We start from the raw sequence: 13,231 nt of genomic DNA on the forward strand, positions 1-13,231 counted from the left end.
CTATGACGGGGAGAATATAGAAGGAACGTTTTACGAAGCCGAGTTACAAAAAATTATTGTGGGTAAAGACAGTGTATACAGAGTTGAAAAGATATTAGCTGAAAAAACCCAGAACCGGAAAAAATATGTGTTGATGAAATGGCTTGGATGGCCTGAAAAGTTCAATAGTTGGGTCCCGGAACAACAGGTTTGCGATATTCAATCCTTATAACAACATGCCCGGGGTGTGTTGGGGGCATTACTTTCGATACTCAAGATCGAATCAGGAGGCTTCTACGTGACTCTACCCAGTAACGCCTCTCTCGATATATACCCTAAAAATGAAATATTTGGAATTTGGAAAATCTATAGATCTAAGGGGGTCGTGGGAAGTGGGGTTGGCGGAAATACAGTATCCTTACACTTGGGCTGTTTTACAAGATAAGGATGCCACTTTCGCCATTTTTGATGATGTTAAAAAGAGTCAATGGACATTCACGATACAAGGAGGTAATTATGACAATGTGGATAAAATATTAGATGAGATGCATAAACAGTTCTCAGAAGGCACCCCCAACATCAAGCTATATTACAACCCTATTAAAAACAGAGTGTACAAGGTGTCAAAACCAGGTATTAGCATTCAAACCAGCGGCCAACTGGGGCGTATATTAGGGTTCTATTCTGACACAGAGAGCAAGTTCTCAGAAGTGGTGGGGCTGCTTTTACACTCTTTATGTGTATACGGATATCATAACCCACCAGAGGGTCTGGGATAGTTATGTCCCCCTTTTGAGAAATGTACTTATTAAAGGTAAAAGCAATGACATGGTCACAATTACTTATGACAAACCACACTACGTACCAGTCTCAATGACCCACTTTGACAACATCACGATCGAAGTAAAATCGGATCAGAATATCAACGTACCCTTCCGCTTCGGTAAAGTTAATGTCAAACTACATTTTCGACCCCTGAAACAGTGTGTACATTATTAAAATGGCTACCTCGAGGGGTTATGTAGATCCTAGCGCCTATGTGGATTATTACAAGATGCAAGATGGAACGGCTTGCCCGGTTTTGTAGGAGCCCCCACAATGTATGGCGCCGGTCTAGGAGGACTCTTTCGTGGTCTCTTTAGAATGGCCGTACCCCTGCTTAAGAGAGGCTTTGCTATAGCCAGACCCCACTTGAAATCAGCGGCTAAAAATATTGTTAGTGACGTGTTCACCAATGTTATGAACCGGGCAGCTAGCCATGAGCATCAGGAGGGTTCGGGTCTCATGGTAATGGCGAGGAGGGGGGGTAAAAGAAGAAACAGCATGTGTCCACCAGGGCGACGAAGATCCGTGGCTAACAAAAAACGAAGAATCTCTCATTCTCCAACATATCGTGGAAACACTCGGAGAAGGAAGCAGCACAAGAAAAAACCTGCAAAAAGAAAGTCTCAAAGAAAGAAAAATAGAGCCTCAGGATACATCTTTTAAACATGTCTTTTTTCCACAGTCTATCGGAAGTATGCGTCAAATCAGAACTGGATCTGTTTACAGTTCCATACACTCAAACGAGTATAGATAAGATCATATATGTAGAGATTCCCCCTCTATCTGCAATTTCAAACACGGCCCCTCTGGAGTTTTTTATAGCTGGCAATGGCGAGGATTATATTGATTTGAATAACACATTTATTTTAATGAACTGTAAAGTGACTGATTAGGATGGCGATGCAATCGAGAAGACGGCCATCGCTGGGGTCATCAATTACCCGGTGGCCACCATGTTTTCACAGGTGGATGTGACCCTAAGAGATCGGCTCATTAGTCAAAGCAGCAATACTTACCCCTATAGAGCCATGATGGAGTGTAAACTTAATTATAGTGAGGAGACCCTAAGCAAACAGTTCAGCCCCGGCCTTTTCTTCAAAGACATCTCGGAAGCTATGGACGACAAGGATCCAGAGGGACTCAATAAGGGTTTGCAAAAAAGAACGGCCTCTTCAACAGAAGGGAGGACCTTTGAGCTAATGGGGCATATCCATGCAGACATATTTTTCCAAGAAAAACTCATGCTCAACGGGGTAGACATAAAAATTAAAATGATCCGTAGTAAAAGTGCTTTTTGTCTGATGACCCCTGATACGGAAAAATATAAACTGACCATATTATCGGCCTCGCTGTTTGTGAAAAAAGTGTCCGTCTCCCCGGCGGTTAAACTAGGACACGCGCAGGCGTTAATGACGGCAAACGCCGAGTACCCGATCGAAAGAGTCTATATGAAAGTCCACAGTATCCCCGCAGGGACACGGGTGATGAACCAGGAAAATCTGTTTCTAGGACAGCTCCCAAAACAGGTTATTATAGGTCTTGTGGATAATGATGCATTTACCGGGGTTTACAACAAGAACCCCTTTAACTTTAAACATTATAACGTGGAATTTATAGTATTGTACGTCGATGGTGTGCAGGTTCCATCCAGACCTTTTCAACCTGACTTTGAAAACGGCAATGCGGTTCGTGAATATTACAGTCTAGTACTGGCTAAGGGTCGCCATCTCAAGGATCAAACTCTGCTGATCGATCGCCGGGAATACTGCAGCGGTTACACCCTGTACGGTTTCAACCTGGCCCCTGACGAAGAGTGTGGACAACATTTATCACTGATGAAGACGGGCAATATGCGTTTGGAGATGCGTTTCAAGCAGCCTCTACCACGCACTGTAAATATGGTCGTGTATGCTGTGTTTGACAACATTATTGAGGTGCATCAGAGGAGAAACGTTCTGTATGATTATTATTAAAATGAACACCAGAGAGCTCAACCACATCATGAATGCCCTGGCCGGCTCACGGAAACTGTTTCAAGGAGTCTACGCCTGCGATCAGCTGCCTAAATTTAAGATCAAGAATTTACCTGCAATGTACATAATCAACACACACCCTAAAAATATGCCCGGAGAACATTGGCTGGTTATTTATCTAAGGGAGGACCAACGTGGTGAATTTTTTGATTCCTATGGAAACCCCCCAGATTTCAGACCTTTCCCTCGGAAGATCAATAACTTTCTGCTCAACAACTGTCAAGAAACCATTTACAGCTGTCGTCAAGTACAAAGTCTTCAGACCTTCACTTGTGGTCAACACTGTGTGTTTTTCTTATATAATAGATCTAAAGGAAGGTCATACCCCGATATTATGGCCGTGTACAGTGAGGATTTAGGCCAAAATGATAAAAAAGTGGCAGAGTTTGTCAGGACACTGTGGACCCCCCCTTATAACACAATGACTTACGACCCTAGCCAGACATGTATACAGATGGGGTGTTCTTGTGAGGATTTTAATAGATGTCATGCGTGTTAAGGTGAAAAAATAATGAAAACAGCCTTTTAATCATTAGTTTTGTTTTTATTCAACACAATTCTTATACAAAGCAGGGGTTATGTTATAAATAAATGTACAACATTTGAAAATAAAAAAAATAAAATAAAAAATTGTTTGTCGGGTCATTATTTACAGGGGAGACAAATAAAAACATGAGATTAATAAGCTTCCCAACGATGGATAGATCCTGAGGATGGTCGCTCAGCACGGTCAGAGTAATGAGATATCGGAGTCAGATCAGGCTCCACCTCTTTACACAGACGGATTTTTTGTCGCGTTTCCTGGTTAGGAACTGTGGATTGGGGCATGTTCAGACAGGCCATCGCCTGTAGGAAAGCATTCCAGCCTACAGGTCGGCGACTATCGGGTACCTTATTAGTGCTAGTGACACTCTTCAACAAATCAAACATGTGTGAACCTTTGATCAGTTGTCCTTTAAAAACAAATTCACCCTGTTCATTCCAAGCCGTTACCCGCGGTTTCTGAACCATTTTGTGCAGGATATATTCTGCATGTCTTTTGCTTCTGGCCGGCATGTTTCTCAAAACATCCGTTACAACATCTCCCTCTGAACTCTCAACAGGTTCGGTCACCGCAACATCTTTATCAACCGTACCCCCCGCATCAGCCCCAGAACCATTTTCTTGAGAGGCCATGGTTAAAGTTAAAATGTTTTGATCTTTTTCACCCTGTCTAACCAGACGGAGGTAGCGCTGTAACGTGTTGGTATACAACTGGGCTTTGGAATACTGATTTAAATCGGCCCTGGCCTGTATAGCTTTCATTTCAGAGTCCAGGTTGTTTTCGGCCGTTTGTCTAATGGGCTCTGGCCCGACAACATTTTTTCTCAGTTTCTCAAGCTGCTCCTGAGGGATCAAAAAAATTTTCTGAGCATATTCCATTATTAACCCACTCTGGAAGCTAGAAGACTGGTTAGGAAAGGCACGGCTATGCTCAACAGCGGTCCTATAAAACCCCCGGTTTGATTAATCTTCTTTCTTTTTCTTTTAATAGAATACTTCTTATTAGCGATGATCTTGATAACCGCTTTTTGTTTTTTGAGTTTAGAATGTTGAGAAGGGGTTAGGGGTATATTACCGCGTAAGATGTTAAAAGCTATTTCACACAGGGTCTCGATCAAATCCGAGGGGGCCCCTGCCAGCACAGCTTTCCTATGGCGCGGGCTCCCCTCAAATAACATTTGCAAAAGCGGCAGATTTCTTTTAATCCGAACAGACATTCTTATTTATTTCCTTTTCTTTAGCACATACACTGCCGGCCAATCGGGCGGGCACAAACCTGTTCTGAGGCGAAAGTCTTCTGGGGTTTGTGCTTTTAAGTCCGCAATCAAGTACCCGTAGGGTTTTTTGGTGGCATCCTCAAATGCCTCCAAAAAGAACTTGGTCTAGTTAGGGTACATTTGACGAGCCAAGACGGTGACCTGTAGTTTATCTCTGGGGTATTTAAAAAGAATTATATAATTGGCATTTAAATTAATAGTGCGGCTTTTTTTACCTTGAAAAAATAGATTTTGAACTAAATAAATAATACTTAAATTCCTATGATGAGTGTACTTTGTGAAAGCTTTTTCCACTTCACTGTTGTCACCGGCCTGCTCCATCAGGTCATCAAGGATCACTAGATTAGTTTGACCGGGCGGGAACAAGTCATCGTCACACAACGAGGCGGGGAGACCTTGCACAAATTTCAGATTATTTTTTTTCGAAGCCAAATCATCGTAGAGAGGTTGCCAGCAAGAGTAACACCACACTATGTTGTCAAGAGCTTGGGACACGGTTGCGTCCACATCTTCTATGATGTTCTTTATAAGATAGCTCTTCCCCGAATTGGAGGGACCGGCTATAATACAGGAGAAAGGGTGTTGAAGTCTGTTAACAAAACCACCGCTAATATCCATAAGGCAGAGTGGTATAATCAGTCTTCATGACTCTTTTATTGTACACCACCCTGAACCGTTTGTTTAGTGATCTATTTTCCAACGTGTACCCCTTTTTATTGCGATAGATCTGATTTCCGGCTGTAATAATCTCACGAGGAGGCGCGTCTTTCTCGGTTACAAAACTTTCTACCAGGGTCGTCAGAGACTTGATGTTAATGAGCTTGTTGTTACAATGTTTCAGAGTGAAACCCTTAACTTTCATACAGGTCTTACCCGCAGCCGTTCTGTATGCGTAAGTCTTAGGACCCCCTGAAACAAACTCCACTATGTGGTCCTGAGGATCTAGTTCGCTCGTTAACTCCCCAAGGTAGTCCCCGAGGGGAGGGACCCAATCCCCTGGCCTGGTGACAAAGATTACAGAGTCAGTATCATGATAGAGCGTGCGTTCCTGCAACTGATCCATTAAGTTGTACAGTTCAAGCCGGGCGTAAGCCGTGGTAAAAACCGCTATGAAAACATTAACGTTCCCCTGTTTGGTGGGGAAATCTTTAGGGGCCCTCCACTGGACCTGTGCCACGTGGTCATTTAAGAATTGAAAGTGTGATACTGCATGTTGTTTGGAAAACATAAATTCTATAAACTGTTCAGGGGTTTTAATCAAGGTTGTGTTTAGACGGTAATTTCTTTCCCCAAACTTACCCCACAGACTGTTTAAAATCAGTTTGGACATTTGTCTCTTGGCGGGGTTTACAGTTATGTTCCCCGGCTCTAGACGGATCCCTTCCTTTTCAAAATATTGCTGAACGTATCGCTCTTTGGCCGCGGAGTCAACACACCATGAGGGATAGCCCGATGCCTCCTGTTTCCCTTTCAGATGGGTCATAATGTAATCAGCAAAAAGAGTATCAGGTTTTTCAGAAAAATGCCAAACCTCATACACCTTACCGACTCTGTAACCTTTCTCCACCGCCTTGTCAAGCTCAATGCTACACCAGACACCCGTCAGCGCTCTCTCTTCATCACTGTGCAGACAAGAGGTAGTTTGATTTTCAGTTTCCACACACGTTCTACACAGAGGGAACATCAATTTTCCCGAACACCTGTAAGGCAACACGGGTAAGAACAGCTCGCGAGGAGGGTACATGGTGACTTTGATCAAACCAAAGTAATGTCCGATTTCGAGAAAGTCACGATAAACAATGGTTGGACGCCCCACCGGGTACATTTTGGTCTTGTTGACATAAGGGTACAGACTGGTGAAATCATAGTAATCTACTCTCTCACCCTCCTTTACCTCATAATGTAAACAGAGGGCGTTGATACGACCCCCAAATAACGCATCCCGGGGCTCTAGACGTTCAGGAAAGTCCAAGGTTTCCATAAACCGTTGTACCCCCGCATCCTGTTGCTTCAGGGTCGTCCACTCGTGTTCCCAAATCACCAGCACGTTCAAACCATAGGTGTTTTTTAAAGTTTCAATTCGTTCCTGGAAATCATAGTACATATCACCGCAGAGTTTTTGTGTTACGGGGTTAAAGGTGTTTGGGTCGAAGCACTGAGGACAGCCATGGTAAATACAACCAGCAAACTCATAAGCGGTACGCCGCCCGGACACGTTGCTAAAACCGTCTAAGTAGTAAGGCCCCATTTTGACTTCCCCTTGATTTAAAGCATGTCTGATGAAGATGTTATCCCGGGCACTCAGGTATTCCAGCCACTGTATGGAGACAGTCGAAAAGTTCTTTTGTCTTGCACGATAGTTGTCAGAAGTGGTGACCGCTATAGTGTTTTTCTGCAAGAAATTGGACCGATACATTTTCATGCAGAGAGACGCTATGGTCACACTTTGCAAAGGGTCGAGACCCGATGTGTTGATAACCTCGGCGCAGAAACGCACACAGGCTTCTTTAAGGATCACCACATCATTTTTACAATAAGCGGCCATCTCTTCTCGGAAATCAAAAACACCTCCCTTAACCGTATTGTACCATTTAAAGAATTCGTCCCTCTCATGAGACATCATAGTATCAACCCCATAATAAGAGGCGGGCGGGTAGGACCCTCGATAATTTTGAGTGTCCTTAGTATTAAAAAAATGGCAGAACCAACCTTTCTTCTGAGCCTCAAAACCCAGAGCCTTAGGCAAAGCGCTCAATTTCATGGGGAGGAAATTTAACGAGTCTATGTAACGTTAGTTGAAAGCTTCGTCGGTGAAACACATGATCTTGCTACCCTGAGCTATTATTTTTGGGGTCACCCCATTTTCCACCAGATACTTCATCAAAATGTAAGAATCATAACCCTTAGCATTGTGGGCAATAAATGTGTAATTGAGGTATTTTGGACCACGATACCGCGTAATGATTTCCCTGACACAACTCTCACCGCTAGCTGACCACTCACGATCCAACATGTCAATACAGTGTATATAATTAGCAACGTGGACCCCGTTTTCTTGCCGGCATTCAAAAGCAAAAAAGACATACCGGTTGTGCGGCGGCTCCTTTTTAACCGGCTGAATAAAGCACTGGTGTTCGGACCCCGGGGTTAAATCAGCATTACAGATCCTGCATCTCGGCTCCAGACATTTGTGTGGTTTAACCTCATGAAAACGGTACTGGAGGCAACACTGCGGGCAATATTTAGTTTGATCACAATAACTCAGTTTTTTAACCCCCTCAGCAGCGGCCCTCTGTACCTTATGCTCGGAAAAACAGAACGCAGAGAGACAAATCCTTAAGCAATCTTTTCATCGGATGGTAGGGGCCAAACCCTTACAACATTGGGGATTGAATCAGACGTTACAGTAACCGTCACAGCGGTGCTTAAGCTTATCATTGAAGGCCTTATAACAACAATGACAAACATACGAACAACCCAAAAAAGCCGTCAAACTCTTTATTCCAAAGTAATGACTATCACTTAGGAAGAGAAACAGTGTCTGTGTATGGGTTTCAGGATGTGTCTGAAATTTCACAAATACTTCCTTTACCTCACAATGGTACCACACAACAATTTTTAAAGACAACAACTCCTCAAACTTGGTGATGTCTGAAAAGGCAACCATCTGTTGAGAGTTTAAGCCGGCCCTCTGATGAAGCATTAAAGCCTCTTGCAGAGCTTGGGGTTCAGGCATGTCGGGGGTGTGTAATTTTATTAAACTGTAAGCAAAACAGAGCTTATTGTCCCCACTGGAACTCACCACTAATTGCCTGAGCTTGGTCCTAATTATGTCGTTCTTCAAGCATTTCGACAGACTTCTAAGCACCCCACCCTCAGGGTTACGAACCACATTCATTACCAGAGACAGACTTTCATCAGCTATGATGGCTGCGTTACTTTGCAATAATGCTTCGATTTTAGCCAGACGTCTAAATTATCTCCACTCAGCATTACAGATAGGTTGCTAAACAAATCATCCCCTCTGAGTTCTAACTGTACAACATCTCGAGGTCTGACCCTTTCAGCAACCTGTTCAAGCATTTTCTGCAAGGCCTCGTATATGTTGACAAATATTTCTGCATAATTGTCACAATTTAAAAGTTCTGCAAAATTAAAACGCTGAATCATTTCAAAATTGTTATAGGCCGGTCTATCTATAATCACGGGATCACTGGTACTCTTGGACACATCATCATTTTGAACAAAGCCTTCACCCCCTACATTCTCACAGAGCATGTCCTCCACAGCCTTATCAGTCCCAGAACCCTCCAAATTCCGAACACCCCCACTGCTGACATCTACAAAACCCCATTTTTGAGGAGGCTCATTTAAAGCCTGTAAAAGTCCTTCAAAGATATCCAACCGGTTAATGTCAAGACCCTCCTCTATAGTGATGGCTGCTTCTGCCGCCATCCTGTGTTCTAATTGTCTCAAATCATTTATAATAGGGGCAGAATTTGGTCGGGGTAGCTCCTCCAAAGCCTCCACCATTTCAAACAAATCGGGGTGAACTAGGGGGTGAACCTCTATAAGCGCTACCGGTGGGAGGTGGTTATTTAGATCATTGACCATCTGTAACAGGTCGGGGTTCACCGGTAAGTCTGTTAATTCACATTCTATCGGTGGTAATTGGGGGTTATTTAAATCATTTATCATTTGTAATAGTTCCAGGTTCATTGGGACATCAGAGGAGTTCACAACAGGGCCGGGGATGTTCTCTCGGGAAGGTCTTTTTGGGGCCCTAGCTTGTTCATAATCCTTTAGTTTGTGAGTTCTTTTACCAAGTCAGGACATTTTTTAATTTATTTTTTATTTTTCCAACAACCCACAATAGTAAGGCGTTTTGTGTCTATTAAAACATTAAATACGGTACAATTCGTTAGTAAGGGTATTAATAAGGGTGTTTTGGCTCTCTATCAGCAGGTTTTGCCCCACTAACACAAGTCTTTGATTTTGTAACAAAGTATGTAGCAACTCATACCGACCTTCAGGAAGAAGCTCCGGGGGCTGGTGGTCTGGCTCAGCTTCAAAGGATGGTCGCTCCGGTAAATCTCGGTCGAAGGAGGCAAGGAGCGAGTGTATACTCATGGACGGAGACCAAGAAGGCCTTTGCGGTGACACCCTGGCCAAGCGCGGGGTACTGTTCCGCGTTTCTGTAGCCAAGAAACGGGTCTGGGGGGACGATGTTGAAACCAGGCCGTCGTTGGGTGGTGTGTCAGCCCTGACTGACGGCGACCCCTGAGGTTGTTGGATGCCTGTATTTGTTCCGCCCGACAATGCGGCGGGCTGAATCTGGGGTGTTGAATTACCCCCAGAAGGCTGTGGCCTGAGTAGATGTTGGGGGGTCTCCAAGACCACCGTGGGGGATCCTCTCGGTGATCTCACCGGGAAAGATGTTTGATCCCACTTAGACGGGGTAATTGTCCTCAATAGCTCATCCACAGAATGACTATCCCAAGAGTCTTGGGAAGAATAAAAATATACATTACATTTACATCTTTAAACGGCGACAGAAATCAAACTTAAAACAACATGTCCAGGACATTCAAAACCTTTAGCTTTTTTAGACCTTTGAAAATAGCCTTAGACATTCACTACAACGCCTTATTATTTACAGACAATATATTTATTAGGACTTGATAATAAATGTAAAACAGAGAAGCCGCTGTAAATAAACTGTTTCTTAAATGTTTCTTTAAAAACTGTAATATTGTTAATAAAACACACACACACACAACAACATTTCATTTTTAAACGAACCTTCCAAGTGTAAACGCTTCCTGATCCCGGGACTTCCTGTTTCACAAACGTTTTCACGATCTGTTTAAATATTAAATACAATGAACACCTTCAAGCCTTTTCCTACAACCACTTTAAAACAGAAGTATAATAGCGGGAGATAAGGAAGGCCTTTCGTTGTCTCGAACCACGTTTCTTAATACTGTTAGACAGGATAATTTTTTAAAATTAACAAAACTGGACTCAAACATCTTACAGAAACGTTATACAAACAAACAGGGGTTTAGTTCTTACCCGGTCGGCAGACAGCCTGTCTAGGGACAACCACTTCTCTTGGTCGATCCTCGGAGACATTAATCACAGGCCTTTCGATAGTTTCTGTGTAATTAAAGAGACCGGCATTAATATATATTAAAACGTTTTCATAACTCTAATGAGCCGCTTCAAAACCACACACACCCATGCATAAGAACCCATGAGCGCAAACACAAAAATCTTACCGTCGTTGTTCCAGATGATCTCCTCAGCGTTGGGAATGAACTCCTGTTGACTGGCTGAAAAATAATTTTACAGAACTTAAAACAGATGTTATAGCCTTATTTACAATACATGCACACAACACGCTCTGAGTCAATGAAAATAATCTGAAGACTTGCCTAAAAACTCGTTTAAATCGAATCGCTGATGTTGTTTCCAGACATTGTTGATCTTTAGTCTTAAATCGAAAGGTCAGTATGAGTCTGTCGAGCTGAAGACCAGACCTTCATACTTATAATGATGGCCACATGCCGGATCTGCTTGTAAGGCATTGTTCTGGTCTGGCCTTTGTGCCACCCTGTTACCAATTAACATATCAAAACCAACCAATAAAATGACACTGCATCAAATTTCAAATAGAAACCAAGATGGAGACGATCTCTCTCCTCTCTACTCTAAACTTTTATTAGAACCTTTTGGTCTCTCAAAAAAACATTTTTAAGCATCAAGACCTATAGTCAACAACCACTAAGAATATTTCAGGCCTTTATAAGCGCTAAAAAACAAACTGAGCCTAGAAAATAACTATAAAGATCAAAAATAACTAGCGCTTTTACAGTGATTTTTTTTTTTTTTTTATAGCGATGCTTTGTTTGGTATTAAACAAGTCACAAACTACTCAGAACAGCGTTTATCCCCGCAAAAGAGATATTTGGGTTTATTTTACAAAGCTTATAAATTATATAGGTTAAAAGTATTCTGAATGTTTTGATACCACACGCCATACCTATTGTTGTCTGAGCACACCCCCGCCCCCCATGGTGTGAGTGATTTAGCCTTGAGTGTTGTGATCTATTTAGCATTGAGTGATCAGTTGTTTTCATTTTTTAAAGGATTCCTTATCATCAGGGATTGAGACTGCTAAAATACCTTAAAAGCATATCCTTATCTTAAGTCTAACTCTTATGAGCTTTAAGACCCTAGAATGTATTTAAGTAAAACGACTGAACACATTATGTGAGAGATAAAATATAACCACAGCTTTTTTTTTTTTTTTTTTACAAAAACAATTAACCTATACACACAAACACCCACACACACACCCTCTTTTTTAATTTAATTTTTAATTAAATTTGAGGAGAGAGACAGAGCCAGATACAGTGTGGATAACATAAGTACCCTATGCAAAACAGGCATTGTTAGGACCTGGGATCATTACAGACAACAGAACTTGTTGAATTTTATAAAATGATTGGGCGAGAGAGAGAGAAAGACAGACAGAGACAGTGTGAATATGATAAACGCACAATTCAAAATTGGCATTGTTAAGACCTGGGACCATTACAGACAACAGAACTTGTTGATCTTATAACGGTTTAGATTTACTAAACCATTACATGTATATTTAAAAAAGACCCCCAACCACTACAGGAAGAGCCGACCCATTCACACTCTACAGTTGACCAACAAGAACAACAAGAACAACAGGTTATGGGCGGCCTTGTTGTTCAGGGTTTTATGGGTGTACACTTTCTGACGGATATGACGTAGGAATAATTAAGGAAATAACTCTACCTAAAATCACGCCCCCCAATTATGACGTAGGAATATTAATAAGCTTAGGGCATACGTCATAACAAAATAGGCCGCGCCCAAAAAACCCAACTATCTACTCATAAGAGTAACAGCAATGTCGCCGATCCTGCTACGGTCGTATTGTAACAGCAACAACATGTATCGATTTTAAAAGTGTCAGTTCCAGCGCCTCGCAAAGCTACCCTTCTGTGATCGTTTGTTCTCTAGGTCAGGCTTTCTTGACACTCCGAGGAAGAGAAAACGATGGCCGGCCGCGTTACAGGGACAGGTAACACAGCACTAGCACACGTGCACCGCGGGTTGTTTCCGCCCGGTTTCGAACCAGGGACCTTTCGCGTGTGAGGCGAACGTGATAGCCACTACACTACGGAAACCAACCTGTCCTGGTGTTTCGAATGGCTCCCATCGAAGCAGGCTGGTAAAACGCGCACAGGCGTTTCCCTTGGGCCAGCCTGTGAGATAAAGGTTTCTAATTTCACTGACCTATTTTGCAATGCTCAAGGGCACATCAGGACACTTTGGAAACTCTTTCAAAGGCAGGACGCCCTGCGCTCTGACAGTGCCTGCACTTAGCCCAACAAGGTGATGCTGAATGGCTTGTTCAAACGGCTGGTGGTCTTCCTTCACCAGCAGACTATCAGAGCTATACTGCGCCTTCAACTACATAAGAGTAACAGCAATGTCGCCGATCCTGCTACGGTCGTATTGTAACAGCAACAA

General features: G+C 42.8%; 1 non-coding gene across 1 annotated transcript; it reads right to left on the reverse strand.

Moving 5' to 3' along the window:
- Positions 1-12,812: 12,812 nt before the first annotated feature.
- trnav-cac (transfer RNA valine (anticodon CAC)) lies at positions 12,813-12,885 on the reverse strand. The gene has a single exon. It is a non-coding gene; the product is annotated as a tRNA-Val (tRNA).
- Positions 12,886-13,231: the final 346 nt, after the last annotated feature.

The sequence above is a fragment of the Amia ocellicauda genome (assembly GCF_036373705.1).
Source record: "Amia ocellicauda isolate fAmiCal2 chromosome 11 unlocalized genomic scaffold, fAmiCal2.hap1 SUPER_11_unloc_3, whole genome shotgun sequence".
NCBI lineage: Eukaryota > Metazoa > Chordata > Actinopteri > Amiiformes > Amiidae > Amia > Amia ocellicauda.